The sequence below is a fragment of the Suncus etruscus genome, chromosome 4 (assembly GCF_024139225.1).
Source record: "Suncus etruscus isolate mSunEtr1 chromosome 4, mSunEtr1.pri.cur, whole genome shotgun sequence".
Classification (NCBI taxonomy): Eukaryota; Metazoa; Chordata; class Mammalia; order Eulipotyphla; family Soricidae; genus Suncus; species Suncus etruscus.
The window spans coordinates 106,271,967-106,285,060 of NC_064851.1; the positions used below are offsets into that span (position 1 = coordinate 106,271,967).

The window sequence follows — 13,094 nt, forward strand, 5'->3', positions numbered from 1 at the left end:
AAATGAAGCCAAAAAAGGGATAAATATAAAATGATATCACTTACATGTAGTATTTAGAATACCTGCATGAAGAAACACAATGGTATAAATGGTAGATATCTCAAACACCGCAGGTGAAGGAAACAAATTGAGTGGAAGAGGAGAAACACAAAAGCTTTTACTCTCTTAAATACTTCAAAGAAACCAGCATTTCTTCCTCACACCTATATTCATTGCAGTGCTTTTTACAATAGCCAGACTCTGGAAACAACCAAGATGCCCTTAACAAACAGATGAATGGTTAAAGAAATTGTGGTACATATACACAAAAGAATATTATGCAGCCAGAGGAGAGATGAAGTCATGAAATTTTCTTATATGTGGATGCACATGGAATCTATTATGCTGAGTAAAATAAGTCAGAGGGAGAGAGATAGACACAGAATAATCTCACTCATCTATAGTTTTTAAGAAAAATTAAGGACATTATTGTAATAATGCCCAGAAACTATAAAGATGAGGGCTGAAAGGACCAGCTCACAATATGAAGCTCACAACAAAAAGTAGTGAGTGCAGTCAGGGAAATAACTACACTAACAACTATGATAACTATCTTAATGAATGAGAGAAGTAAAATGCCTGTCTCAAATACAGGCAGGGGGTTGGAGGGGGGGGGCATTGGTGGTGAGAATGTTGCACTGGTGAAGGGGGTGTTCTGTATATGATTGAAACTCAACTACAATCACGTTTGTAATCATAGTGCTTAAATAAAAATTTTATATTAAAAAGGTTACTAAATGCAAAAATGATATTGAAAGCGGCTTAAATGAATAATACAATCTAAAAAAACCGAAACACATATGCACACACACACACACACACACGCACACACACACAAAGAAACCTGCAGCAACAGATACAACTGTTAGATTGAACATGTGTTCAATCAACTGCTCATTATAGAGGTCTATCATAATGCTTTAATGTTTTTATCCACAGAAACAGGTTCAGAATGCATTTGGAAAATAGGGACTCCCACTATAGTGCTCATTATTAGAATATTTTAGTGTTTTAATTTTAATATGTCTATAATAACTCTTTAACTACTTTGTCCACAGTGGTTCTTAGAGATATTGGTTGGTTGTCCTAGTTTTGAATTTCAGTGTTATGTCATATTAGATTCCAAATCAGTGCTCTATTGTTCTGACAAAATAATTTGTCCATTTTTATTTGCTTCTGCCTGCTATTATGGTCTAATATTTATGTCCACAGAGACCATTTAAATAGGCAACTGCACACCAGAGGCTTTTGCTACAGTCCCTTTTCATTGGGTATATTTTTGCAATTTATATTTTCAACTCAAGCTAGTTTACTATTATATCACAATGCCCATGTTGTCAGTTTGCTTTCAGGAAAGAAACTTTCCTGTTCAAGTCCCAATAGATGATACTTCATGGGGTATCTTACAGTGCTCACCCTATTGCTTAGTACTCTCAGAGTGAAAATTATGATTGTTCTAAGAATGTTCCATGCACAGTCTAACCTTGGAAACTTTTATTTAGCAAAGTTCACCCTCATCAATGATGATTTTCCCAGAAACTGGAAAATCTCTTCCCCTCATATTTCTTTTTTTTTTTTTTTTTTCAAGAAGTTTTTCAGCAATTTTATTACCATTTAGTTTTAACAACCAACATGAAGTAAGTTATACATACCCACCAGGAGGCAATCTTGGGGGAGTGTGGAAAACTAAAACAATGGTTGAGGGATTGGTGTCATTTTTGCAACAATCCTCAGAGACAATGAGAGGAGGGCTGGAACTTCCAGCTCACTTCATGAAGCTCACCACAAAGAGTGGTGAGTGCAGTTATAGAAATAACCCCCTCATATTTCTTAAGTGCTCTGACCTATTCCATATAGGTCAGATCTTCAACTGCAACCTACAAATCTATCTCCAATGTCTGTCTATGTGTATGTAGTGGATACCTCTATGTCTGTCTAATCTGTATTGTACATAATGCCTGTCTATGTTGTATATAGTCCCTGTTATAATAACCTCTCCTTTCCCACTCCCTTGCCACTACCTTACAAATTTTCTTCTATCCTCTCACCCTCACAACCCTGATCTGTTATCTCTCCCTATTTAGCCCTCTTTACCCCCAATTCTTAACCCCTCAGGAATCATAACCTCCTTCTGCTCAAGCAAGCATAGTGAAAGAACAAAGTGAAAGGACAGCCTCCCAGCCCACCTCTACTCTATCAGGGAAGAAGCTGCCACCACCACTCCTGCTGAATCATCCTATGAAGACCCTTTTCTTCCACCTCCCTTCACTGAAAACTGTTGCTACCAGATTCATCTCTGGAGGGACCCTTAGCTCAAGGACACTACCATCATCCCTGACTTCTGCGAAACATTTCTCAGACTCCACAAGACCATGGCTCGGGTTGAAATTGTGCTCTGGATTTTATCCCCACCCCCTCAGACTATCTCAAAAGACTTAAAGGGGATATTTATATTTCCTTTGTATATTTCAGTAAATGCATTTTTAATAGTTATAATCCTTAGTATATATTTCCATATGTAGAGGTAGCTTTTCCTATTCCGCTTTTGGATCTGCTTAATAGGAAATTCTAGTTGATAAGTCTCTCTTGGGGTTAGAGTTCAGATTAGAACCAGGTTATAGAGATTGTTTAGCTTGTTATTTTTGCCCTCACATGCACAAGTAGTATCATGAGGCACTGTTCTTCTCTGCATAGGCACATTAAAATAGGGAAATATTAGATATAGAAAGAAGTTTTTATTTAACTCATAAATTTTATAGTGCAGGGGTGCCTTTCACTCTGAACATTTGTCATAGTGTGTTTACTTAGGCCTCAGTTAATTGACCATCCAACCTCTAGCCTTGCTTGGATCTCATTGTTGAAACCAGCACTGTTTTTTGCACCAGAACCAGAAATCAAATTTCCACTGGGAGAGACCCTGGCAATGACTTGCTCCAGGGTAGGTTCATATGACACCCTGGTGACCAACCAACAATTTGCATTAAGGGCAGGCTTCCCTGCCTTGCCACCTAATACTGAAATGAAATCAGAAGTCTTTCTGTGACACCCTAGCTTTGATACAGGATCTGTGCAAAAATCAAGATCTCTAATTATAGAAGCCTGACAGTGAAAACTGCAATTGAGTAGAACTTTTCCTAGGACCATGAAGAAAGACCTTGGGACCGGACAATTAGCATATCTAAAGCCTGCAGTTGGTCTCATGATAATATGCTTCATGGTCCTGATATTTTGGGCCAAGGGCATTTCCTTTTTAATTTCTCCAATGTTTGTTGCACCTATGCAAAACAAAACAAAACAAAACAAAACAAAAAAACCAGCCTAAAAAACACATACACTCAAACTGTCACTTCTTTTTAAAAGTTTTATTTGTATCTTCTAGATAGGGGCTACTGCCTTTTTTATAAGATGGTGGAACATGTATTATATTATTTTACCTCATATTTTTGCAACTTTTTTCAAATTTAGAAAAGAAAAATAACATGAATGGGGCCCAGGGGCCAAGTGGTCTCAGGCGCATTTAGTGGAGAAAAAAAAATAGAATTAAATAGCCAAGCCAAAGTCAACAATAGAATCAAGAGACCCAAATGATAACAATCTAAGTTTAAAATGGGCCTGTTACACTGGTAGGCAAGGGGGCCAGGGGTAGATGTGGAGGTATGGGATGCATATTGGGAACTTTAGTGGAGAGAGGTCAACACGATGGTTGGAAAGTCCCTAATTCATTGTCACTGTATGCCTGAAATTCAACTATGAAGGACTTGCAATTCACAGTGGTTTCAATAAAAAATAAAATAAAAAAATCTAACAGAAGTTGCCTAAGTTTAATTTACATTTTTGGCTGAATGATTCTTTATTGTGGGAGATGTCCTGGACATGTAGATTCTATCTAGCAGTGGAGTCAGAGGCACTCCCTTTCATGGTGGGTCTCTTAACACTGTCATGTGTCCTGAAGAAGGACATATTCCCTGCTGAGAGCATGGCACTAAGTAGATCTATAGGGCCAGAGCTTTAAGGAAAGTCTTGGTGCTTCAATTCTAACTCAAATCATGAGGTACTTGCATCATCTGAATAATCTTATGTAGTCAGATGATTCAGAGTTAAAACAGTAAACAATTGGTGCCACCATTTTGAAAATCATTATGATGCTTCCTCAAAAAGCTAGTATTTTCATAGAAGCTACATCACCATTCAGTTGAATTGATCAGGTTTGCTTATCACTGATTTTCCTGAACAGAATGAGAACTCTTGGCAGGTTGAGCACATATTTGATTTATTCATCTATTTTTATTTTGCCTTCCTACCAGGACCATGGCCAACATCACATAAAATAAACGACACCTCATAATGTCTTCAACTGGAAAAGACCAATGCCAAGTTATTTTGTGTTGCTTTTTGATCTCTCCAAGCTCCTCTTCAGGAGATTATTTGTTTCTATATAATCACATATCCCATATGCACATTAAACATAAATAGTGTTTGAACTAAGATGCATTCACCGAGGACCTGACCCAGTGCTCAAATCCTTCTTCTATTTCCTTTTGATCTAGAGCAGAACTTTTTCATCAGGGCTCTCTAAGTGTACCACTGGGCTAATTTGGCATTTAATAGAATTGTGAGCTTGAGATTTCATGCAGGTCAATGATGAGGCTCATATTGACATAAGGTCTTGCCTGCTGGTTTGTCCCAAACTGAACTAGTCAGTTGAATGTGATGGCTAGTATCCAAATGAAAGTGGAAGATAGAGAAGGTGATTGCATTCAACACCAAGTTACTGACCAGTCTGATGAGAATAATAGCAGAAGAGCTTTCTCTTCCTATCCCCATTGTCCCTTTCTAGAAGAGAGGGAAAAAGGGAGCCTTTTAAAAGGTGACAAACTCTGCTCAGGGAGGTCTGGAAGTCAGAATCTAACACTAAGAGAGATTACTTTATCTTTGCACACTTCATTCTTTGAATAAAGGCCAAAAGCACTTTATACCAATGCTCTCTAAGCTTATGCAAACACCAAATCCTGTTTGTTCATAAAGTGTGTCAAAGATAAGTCCTTGAATGGAGAGAAAGAAGGCCAGTACATAAATAGACACACACATACCTGACATACCAAATGCCCATCTACAACTCTCTCTCTCTCCCTCTCTCTCTCTCTTTCTCTCTCTCTTTCTCTCTCTCTCTCACACACACACATGTTACTTGAGCAATTTTGAGAAATACCAGCTAATATTCAAATACTCCCTGCTATGGAGGTCAGAACCTATGGAGATAAGAATCTAAAGAAAAAAGGATTCTCAGCCAAATAAATCCTCTGTGTGTTCTAGAAGTTTTAGAAATCTCTTCAAATTGACCCTATCAGAGAATGGGTCACACTTCTTGCATGCAAACAACTTCTCCTATCCAGTGATAGCACCATTGACAATGGGGTTTTACTGTAAGTTTTCAAGTATGATAGAAATATTAGTTGTAAATAAGTGTGCTCCAATGTGCAAGCAGCATTTTTAAAAGTACCACCTGCTCCCCTTTTGAAAAGGGTAGGGGGTAACTTCTCTGTAGGAAAGGTGAGAGTCTCATAATTTTTCTTCAGTAAACAATGTAGGAGAGAGATTTGTGGGCACTTGAATGTTACGTATTCCAAAACGAAGAGTTTATTTTTGTAAGAGGCATATTCACACAATTTTTTATTCTGAAATACTAGTCAGTAAAACTTATATCTGTTAATACAACTGAGTCCTATGATGATCACGAATTGATGATTTTTTAAATATCAACTCTTAAAATTTACTGTAGTGGAGTGATTTATTCCTATTGGTCTCAACTAGATGGTTTAACTTAAAAAGAAAACTGATTATCTGATACTTTCTATGTAGTTGTATAAAGCAAACAGCTTGATCTCTTTGACCTACAGAATTATTCTTGGGAGAATGAGTAAAAGGGAAAAAAAAAGATTGAAAATGGTGGAAATTTAGTAACAATTTTTGTGTGTGTTTCACCTATCCATTTGTGAGCAATTTTAATGACTTTTTAAAAATATATTTTTTTAATTTTGTAATGATTTTTAAAGCAATGTTGAAATTATTTATTTAATGTCTGGGCAACAACCATATCTCTGAAAGTAACATTTTGGGGGATATGGTTGGATTTTCTAGATTTCCAGACCCATTTAGTACAATGTTCTCAGGCTCACAAAGTAATGGCAAGTAATACCTTATATATAACTTTATCGCTATAGATATTTTTCTGCCAAAAAAAACGTTCAAAACACCTGAGTTCTGCTCAGGTTCAGTCTGGACACATACACAACAAGAGGATGGGGAATGCTGATTTCAGGGCACATTGGTACCCCAAGTTATGTGTACCCATCTCTGTTCAAAGCTAAGAATATCAGTCCCAGCTCATAGAAAGAGTCTGATCTCCCAGAATAGAGACACTGAGTCTCTTAGAAATGGTCCAATCTCAGTGAACTCCAATGGGATAATACAGGAAATAGGGACAAGAAATAACTCCAGGACACAGCTTGTCGAGAGTGTTCTACAAGGGGCCAGAGTAGTGGCACAGTGATAGGTGTTAGTCTTGCACATGGCTAACCAAGGATGAATCGGGTTCTATCCCCCCTGCTTCCCATATGGTCCTTCAATCCAGGAGCGATTTCTGAACACATAGCCAGGAGTAACCCCTGAGCGTCACTAGGTGTGCCCCTCCCCCCAAAAAAGAGTGTTCTACAAAATTTTCACAGTCCAGGAGCTCACATATGTCCATACAACTGCTATGCTCTTATGAATCTGTACACAAGTCTACATGCATACTGTACATCTTACACATGTGCACCTGTACATCTGTGTACATGTCTACCAATGCATCTGAATACATCTCTGTACCTCAAACTTAAGTTCCTGGCTACAGAGGTATTTGTTCTGTCATTTTTATAGTCTGGTCCCAAACTACATAAAAATAATTTCCATGTTTTATTATCTCAAAATATTTATCAACCTTAACTCTGGGAAAACAATACTTTCTCTAGCTAATGTCCAATCCAAAGACAATGACAAACTTCAGAACAGCCTGTTTTGCCAAGGACCTCTTTGTATTAGAGCATGATTTTTGCCACTATTTTTGGGATGCCCCAGCAAATTTATTCCATTCATTATCTTCCTAATGCTGAGGAACTTGCTACCCAATGCCAATTCCTGTTCAAAAAGAAAAGTAGGGACTTGAAATTGGTTTTTAGATTATTTTTTCTCTCTTGCTCTTCTTCCCCCAAAGGTCATATATACTAGCAAGAACACATTGGTCTTTGATGTAAGGAATACTGGCTACTCGAAGAAAAGTGTCCTGTTGATTGTATGCTAGAGGTAGATCTCACACCCTGTGATCCATCCTCTAAGTGGGCACGAACTTGGACATCCCTTAGAAGGAACATATTTGGGGCTGAGGATAGAACTTGGGGTAGCACATGCAAAGCAAGAGCCTTCTCCCCAGCACTCTCTCTCCAGACCTAGAAAGCTACCTTCTTTTCTAGGTCTCAGCCCAACCAGAGGGTTGGAACCACAACACTCACATCCAGGCTCAGAGACAATCCCTCCCTGCTCATTAGGACCAAGGCTCCAGAGAAATTAACAGAGTATCTAGCGAATTTAAAACTCTCCCCAGCCTCTAGTTAAGGGTTTGAACTATGACCTGCACAATAAGCATGATCCCCAGTCCCAAAGGTCCTGCAGAGACAATTGTAACGGAATGGGGCTTCTGGAAGCACAAAGAAAGACGCTAACCTAGGTGCCATCCTAGGCTCAGTGCAAAGACCAAGATCACCAACCACAGAAGATGGATAAAAATGACACTGAGGGAACAGAACCTCTAGAATCACAAAGACTGACTTCATCATAAATCCCATCTCAGGATCTGTGCAGATACTGAGACCTCTAAACACAGAGCTCTGATTGTATCACCCTGGACAGAGCAGAAGTCTTCCAAACACCACAAAAACACCACCGGGAGAGTAAATGATCCTGAGCAAAGTCTAGAGTTGATCCCATGACAGTATACTCCAAGGACGGAGAAACCCCATATTTCTTAGGCCAAGTGAATTCCTTTTCGAATGACCCCAATATTTACTGTGCCAGGGCAGGAGGGAAAAAACAAAAATACAAAAAGCACAAAACCTTGGTTATTTTATATATATATATTTACCTTCATTTATTATTATTATTGTTTTTATTTACCTATCTATTTTGGTCGATTTCTCTGTTTGGGTGTGATTATTGAAATTGTTGTCCCCAGTTATACTTATTTTTTTCTCTTCCTCTCTTTTCTTTTGTTATGTGCTATGCCATGTTTCTTATTTCAAGACCATGGCGTGTTTTTTGTTTGTTTGTTTGTTTTTGTTGGTTTTTTCTTTGTTTTGTTTTGTTTTTTGTTTGTTTTTTTGTGGTGCTTATCAATATAGCTGGAGTCCTCACTGGATATTTGACACTTCTTTTGGTACTGGTGGAGTGTTTCACCTTCTCTTTCTCCTTCACCTCCCAAATCGATGATGAGAGCCACTAGAAGGATTCCGCCCATTTTCGAGGTATTAGACTCTTACCCCAATTTATTACTTTTCTCTTTTTCAGGCAAAACCACGTAACTTGAAATAGCTAGTCCTGCCTCCAGTTAGAGGGGGAAATAAGGGAGACATCAAGACCAAACAGGTGCAAGACTACTAAGTAGTAGGTTAGATACAGAGAGGACCACATATTCTAGCCGCCCTGGGGGTGAGGGAAGAAGAAATGGGAGGGAAGACAAAAACGGACGGGTAGGGAGGACAATTCAGTGATGGGAATTCCCCCTGATTTTATGTAAATATGTACCTAAAATATTATTGTCAACAATATGTAAGTCACTATGATCAAAATAAAAATTATATTATTAAAAAAAAAAACCTCTCCCCAGCCTCAAATGCTGTGCATGCAAAAGCCCCCAAACATGCAGATGAAAAGCCAAATGTGTGTTCAGCCAATCTGATTTTTGTTCCCCAAGACAACAAACATAGACCCACTTATAATCACCGGAATGGCTTCTGAAGCTTTTGGACATGGTTAATTTATGCCATTTCTTTCATTTACCCCTGTTCCCCCCATTTTTGATTACCCAACAAATATTGATAGAATATTCTTTCAGTCCTAGTGGAAGCTGAAAGGGACTAATCATCTGAATATTTATGTGGTGCTTTGCTTCCTCTTTCCCTTTGGGTCACTGTTTATGCAACATTGAGAGAGAGAGAGAGAGAGAGAGTGTGTATGTGTGTGTATTTAAATTAAGGATATGCCCTGTATCCTTAAACCACTTCACAGCCCCCCTTTTTGATTTTTGTGTTACACCTGGTGACACTCAGCGGTTACTCCTGGCTATGAGCTCAGAAATTGCCCTGGCTTGGGGACCAAATGGGACACTGGGGGATCAAACCTGGTCTGCTGGGTCAGCTGCGTGCAAGACAAACGCTCTACTGCTGTGCCATTGTCCCGCCATGCCAGAGCCCCCTTTCATAAACTTTTACATGGAGGAACTATTTTTGTGGGTTATATTTTTTTGGTTTTTAGAGAATATTTGGGTAAACTTTGGAACTTTAAGGTGCCAATGCATTCATGTAGATTAATAGTAGCTGAACCTTACAGTCAAGAGTATATTCACTCTATAGAGTTGGCAGCAAAACAGGCACACCCTGGGTATTCGCTTTGTAGGTCACAAAGTTTGGAGAGAGACTCTTTGGCAGTTCTCTTGGTTTTGGGTTGGTTTGGGTTTTTTTCCCTGGGTTAGAAAATATATATGTTGGGTTGCATGTGACTTCCATGTTTTCCTCCAGTGCCAGGCTTAAGTGGCTTGTCTAAAGGCAGCAACCTTCCTTCATGGCAGCAAATACCATCTATGAAAAGTTATCATTCAATGTGTATCTCTGAGGAGCACAAAAGCATTCAAGTTTATATATTAGCTATTAAAGACTAACTGCTTGTTTTCAAGAACCTCAGTGTTCGGGAAGAGTGCTTTTCATGAATTGACAAGAGAGAGGTTTGAACAGAGGGTACTTAAAAAGACAAGGGGGGTTGACATGTTTTATTACCATGGCATTCCTAGAAAGAGCTTTTCCCCCCTAAGGATAAAGAGTGGAGATCTGAGGGCATCTCATCAGGAGAGGGTTTGGGAGCCAAGTGTTGCTTTTGCTCTGAATCTCGACTTCTATTTTTCCAGGCACAAACACATAGGTGATTACACTTCAGCTTCAAGTGCCTGAAATTCATTATGGGGCTCCCATTAGTCAGAAACAGAGCAGGGTGCCTAATTCCCCCAATACTTTCATAATAATTTTTACTAAAATTTAATTTATTTGAAGTCTATTATAAAACTATACAGATAGGGTTTTCACAGCTTGTGTCTCTGTGGTGATTCGCATTTAAATGAAAAGTAAGGAGGAGGATTTGAAGGGGAAAAAAGAAATAACTTGGTTATGGGTCTTATTTTTTTTTGTGGGGGAGGGGAGAAGGCATTAGCACTTGGTGTTTCTAGGGGACCAGGGGTTGCTGAGAATGAACCCTGGGACTTTTTCAATCAAAGCCTGCATTCTAGCCCTTTGTGTTATTTCCTTTGACCCTCAATGCTAAATTTATTTACTTAATTTATTTTGGGGGCTACCAGGCAGTATTCAGAGATCCACTCCTGGTTAGGCTCAGGGAACCATAAGGGATGCTGGGTTTAAACCCAGGTCAACCACATGAAACACAACATGCTCTCCTATTGCTCCAGTCCCACCAAAGCAAATATTCTTAAAGAAATGCTTTAAAGAACAGTTACAGAGGAAGTAAATGACAACAAATCATTACATTCTATTTTGTATTAACTTTAATCTTAACATGAAATCTCCTGGCAATCTAAGTTAAAATAGAGGGAAGAGAATGTCTGTTGCATATAGTACATAACAAAGCCATTTTCCCTAGAGCTTTATTTTAGTTTGATTAATTACTCACTGAGTATGTAAAACTACGAGCATATACACATAAGAACTTTTATTAAAGTACTTTTGTATCCTTTTTTCTTTGAGTCACCCTTAGGGAAAAGGTAAAAAAAAATTAAGTGACTGACCTATTAAAAGAAAACAACAGTTGCTGCTGTTTTGTGTAATAATTAAATTACAATTTTATTATTTAAAAAATCCCTTTATCTTTACTCTTCTGTGAATTAAAAAATCTTCTAAAAATAGTAAATTTGTATCCAATGCAATGCGGAAAAAATAAAAAGAACTGGTGTTGGCCCTAACATTAATTCAAATCTAGTAAATGGAATATAAAATTGTCTCTGTAACAAAAACATGGCTGTTGTCAAGCTTTGTATGTGTAATCATTTAACCTCCACACTTCTGCAATATTTTTGGGTTATCTCAAAAAAAAGTCACAACACACTGTCTTTGATTGCAAGCGTCATAAAAAAATATGTCCGTGTGTCTCTTTCTGATGAAATAATATTAGCATTTTTTAATTTGAAAAGCCCTTTTCTCCAAGGACATTTGTAACCTGTATTTTTTATTCAAAGCAGAAATAAGCATTAATCAGAAAATAAGCATCAATCAGAAGAAGAAACAACAAAACACAACAACAATAACAACAACAATGACCTCAAAGTTCAACCCACAAAAGCCACAAAGGTAGACATGAAATAAGTCACTCCAGGCCACTGGGTCTTCTAGCATCCTACAGTGGTCATGTCCTGAACTGGACACTCAACAGAGGTTCTGTTGTCAATTCTTTCACAGCCTTCTAGTAGAAGACATTTTTGCCTTTGTGCAAAAGCTTCTAGAATATGGCTTCAAATGAATTTGTTCACAAGGTTCAAAGGCTTTCAATTACTAAGACCATGGCTACCATTGAGAAAAGGCAGTGAGCTATAACAAGGAGAGACAAAGAAGAACCAGGTACAAGTTTAATTCTCGAAGGTTGCTTTGTAAATGCTGTTCAAGAAGGATTAAGACTTCCTGAGAACAAGAGAGCTTGCAAACAAATCACTTCCCAAATGGGAATGAACACACACACACACACACACACACACACACACACACACACACACACACACACACACACACACGCACACACACATACACACAAATTCATTGTCTGGTTTCATACTACTGAAAGAAAACTCTCTTTCCTTAGAAAGCAAATGCCATATATTTTAGAAAGTCCTCGCTCATTTCATCTTTTTTTCTAGAAAAAAAAGAAGAATGCTAGACACATACCATTTATTTTTGATCTTACCAGAAAGAGTTTGAGAGTTGGATTTCTGAAATTAGGCTTTCTGAAATGACTGACATAGAGCTAATTAATTTATGAGACTCATAATAAGAGCAAGATGATGCCAACTAGAGTTAGTTCAGGTTCTTCTTTGAGTTAAAGGAAGAAGTTGGTCCTTCAACATCCTCTTCATATTGTTTAACAGTTTGAAAGACAGTTTAGAATCTGGTTCTTACCTTTTCTTCTTTCAGAAAATCCTGCTTTTGCTGGCACAGAAATTCCAAATCACCTTTTCTTCAAGAACAATTCTGCAGAAAAAATTCAAGTGAAATATGTAAATGAAAGAAAACTTGATTAAATAAGTGATGTGAATAATTTTCTCCCTAAAACTCCAAAATATAAGAGACATAATATCAATGGATCATTGATTACTTAGCAATTAAACAGAGAAAGATGATAAATTATATAAAATATCTGTGGTTACTTTAGCAGTATGTTAAAATTAAACTTTATTTCCTATGTTCAAGAAGAGGTTGTTGTTTTTTTGTTTTTGTTTTATTTTTGCATTCTCCTAGTAGAAAACAGCAAGAAATGTACACGAAGTTATTAATCTTTACCAAGAGGGAAATGTTTATGATTTTATCTAAGACTTGTCACCTTTCAATACTTTTTAAATCCTCTATTCCTGTTGCTAACTCTTATCACAGGTTATGAGAATTAGATTATGGGGAGCAGATATTTTATATCTCATTGTAATCCCAAGACCCAGGATTATCTCAACTGCATTGTGAATGGTATACTTTTGTTTCTCTTTC

At 37.7% G+C, this 13,094-nt stretch overlaps 1 protein-coding gene across 1 annotated transcript in view; it reads right to left on the reverse strand.

Annotated features, from left to right (window-relative positions):
* The window catches only part of TENM3 (teneurin transmembrane protein 3), a 745,099-nt gene extending 732,519 nt beyond the window's left edge, over positions 1-12,580 (reverse strand). The window contains 1 exon segment of the mRNA XM_049771415.1: positions 12,516-12,580. The gene's annotated coding sequence lies outside the window, so the exon portion shown is untranslated.
* Positions 12,581-13,094: the final 514 nt, after the last annotated feature.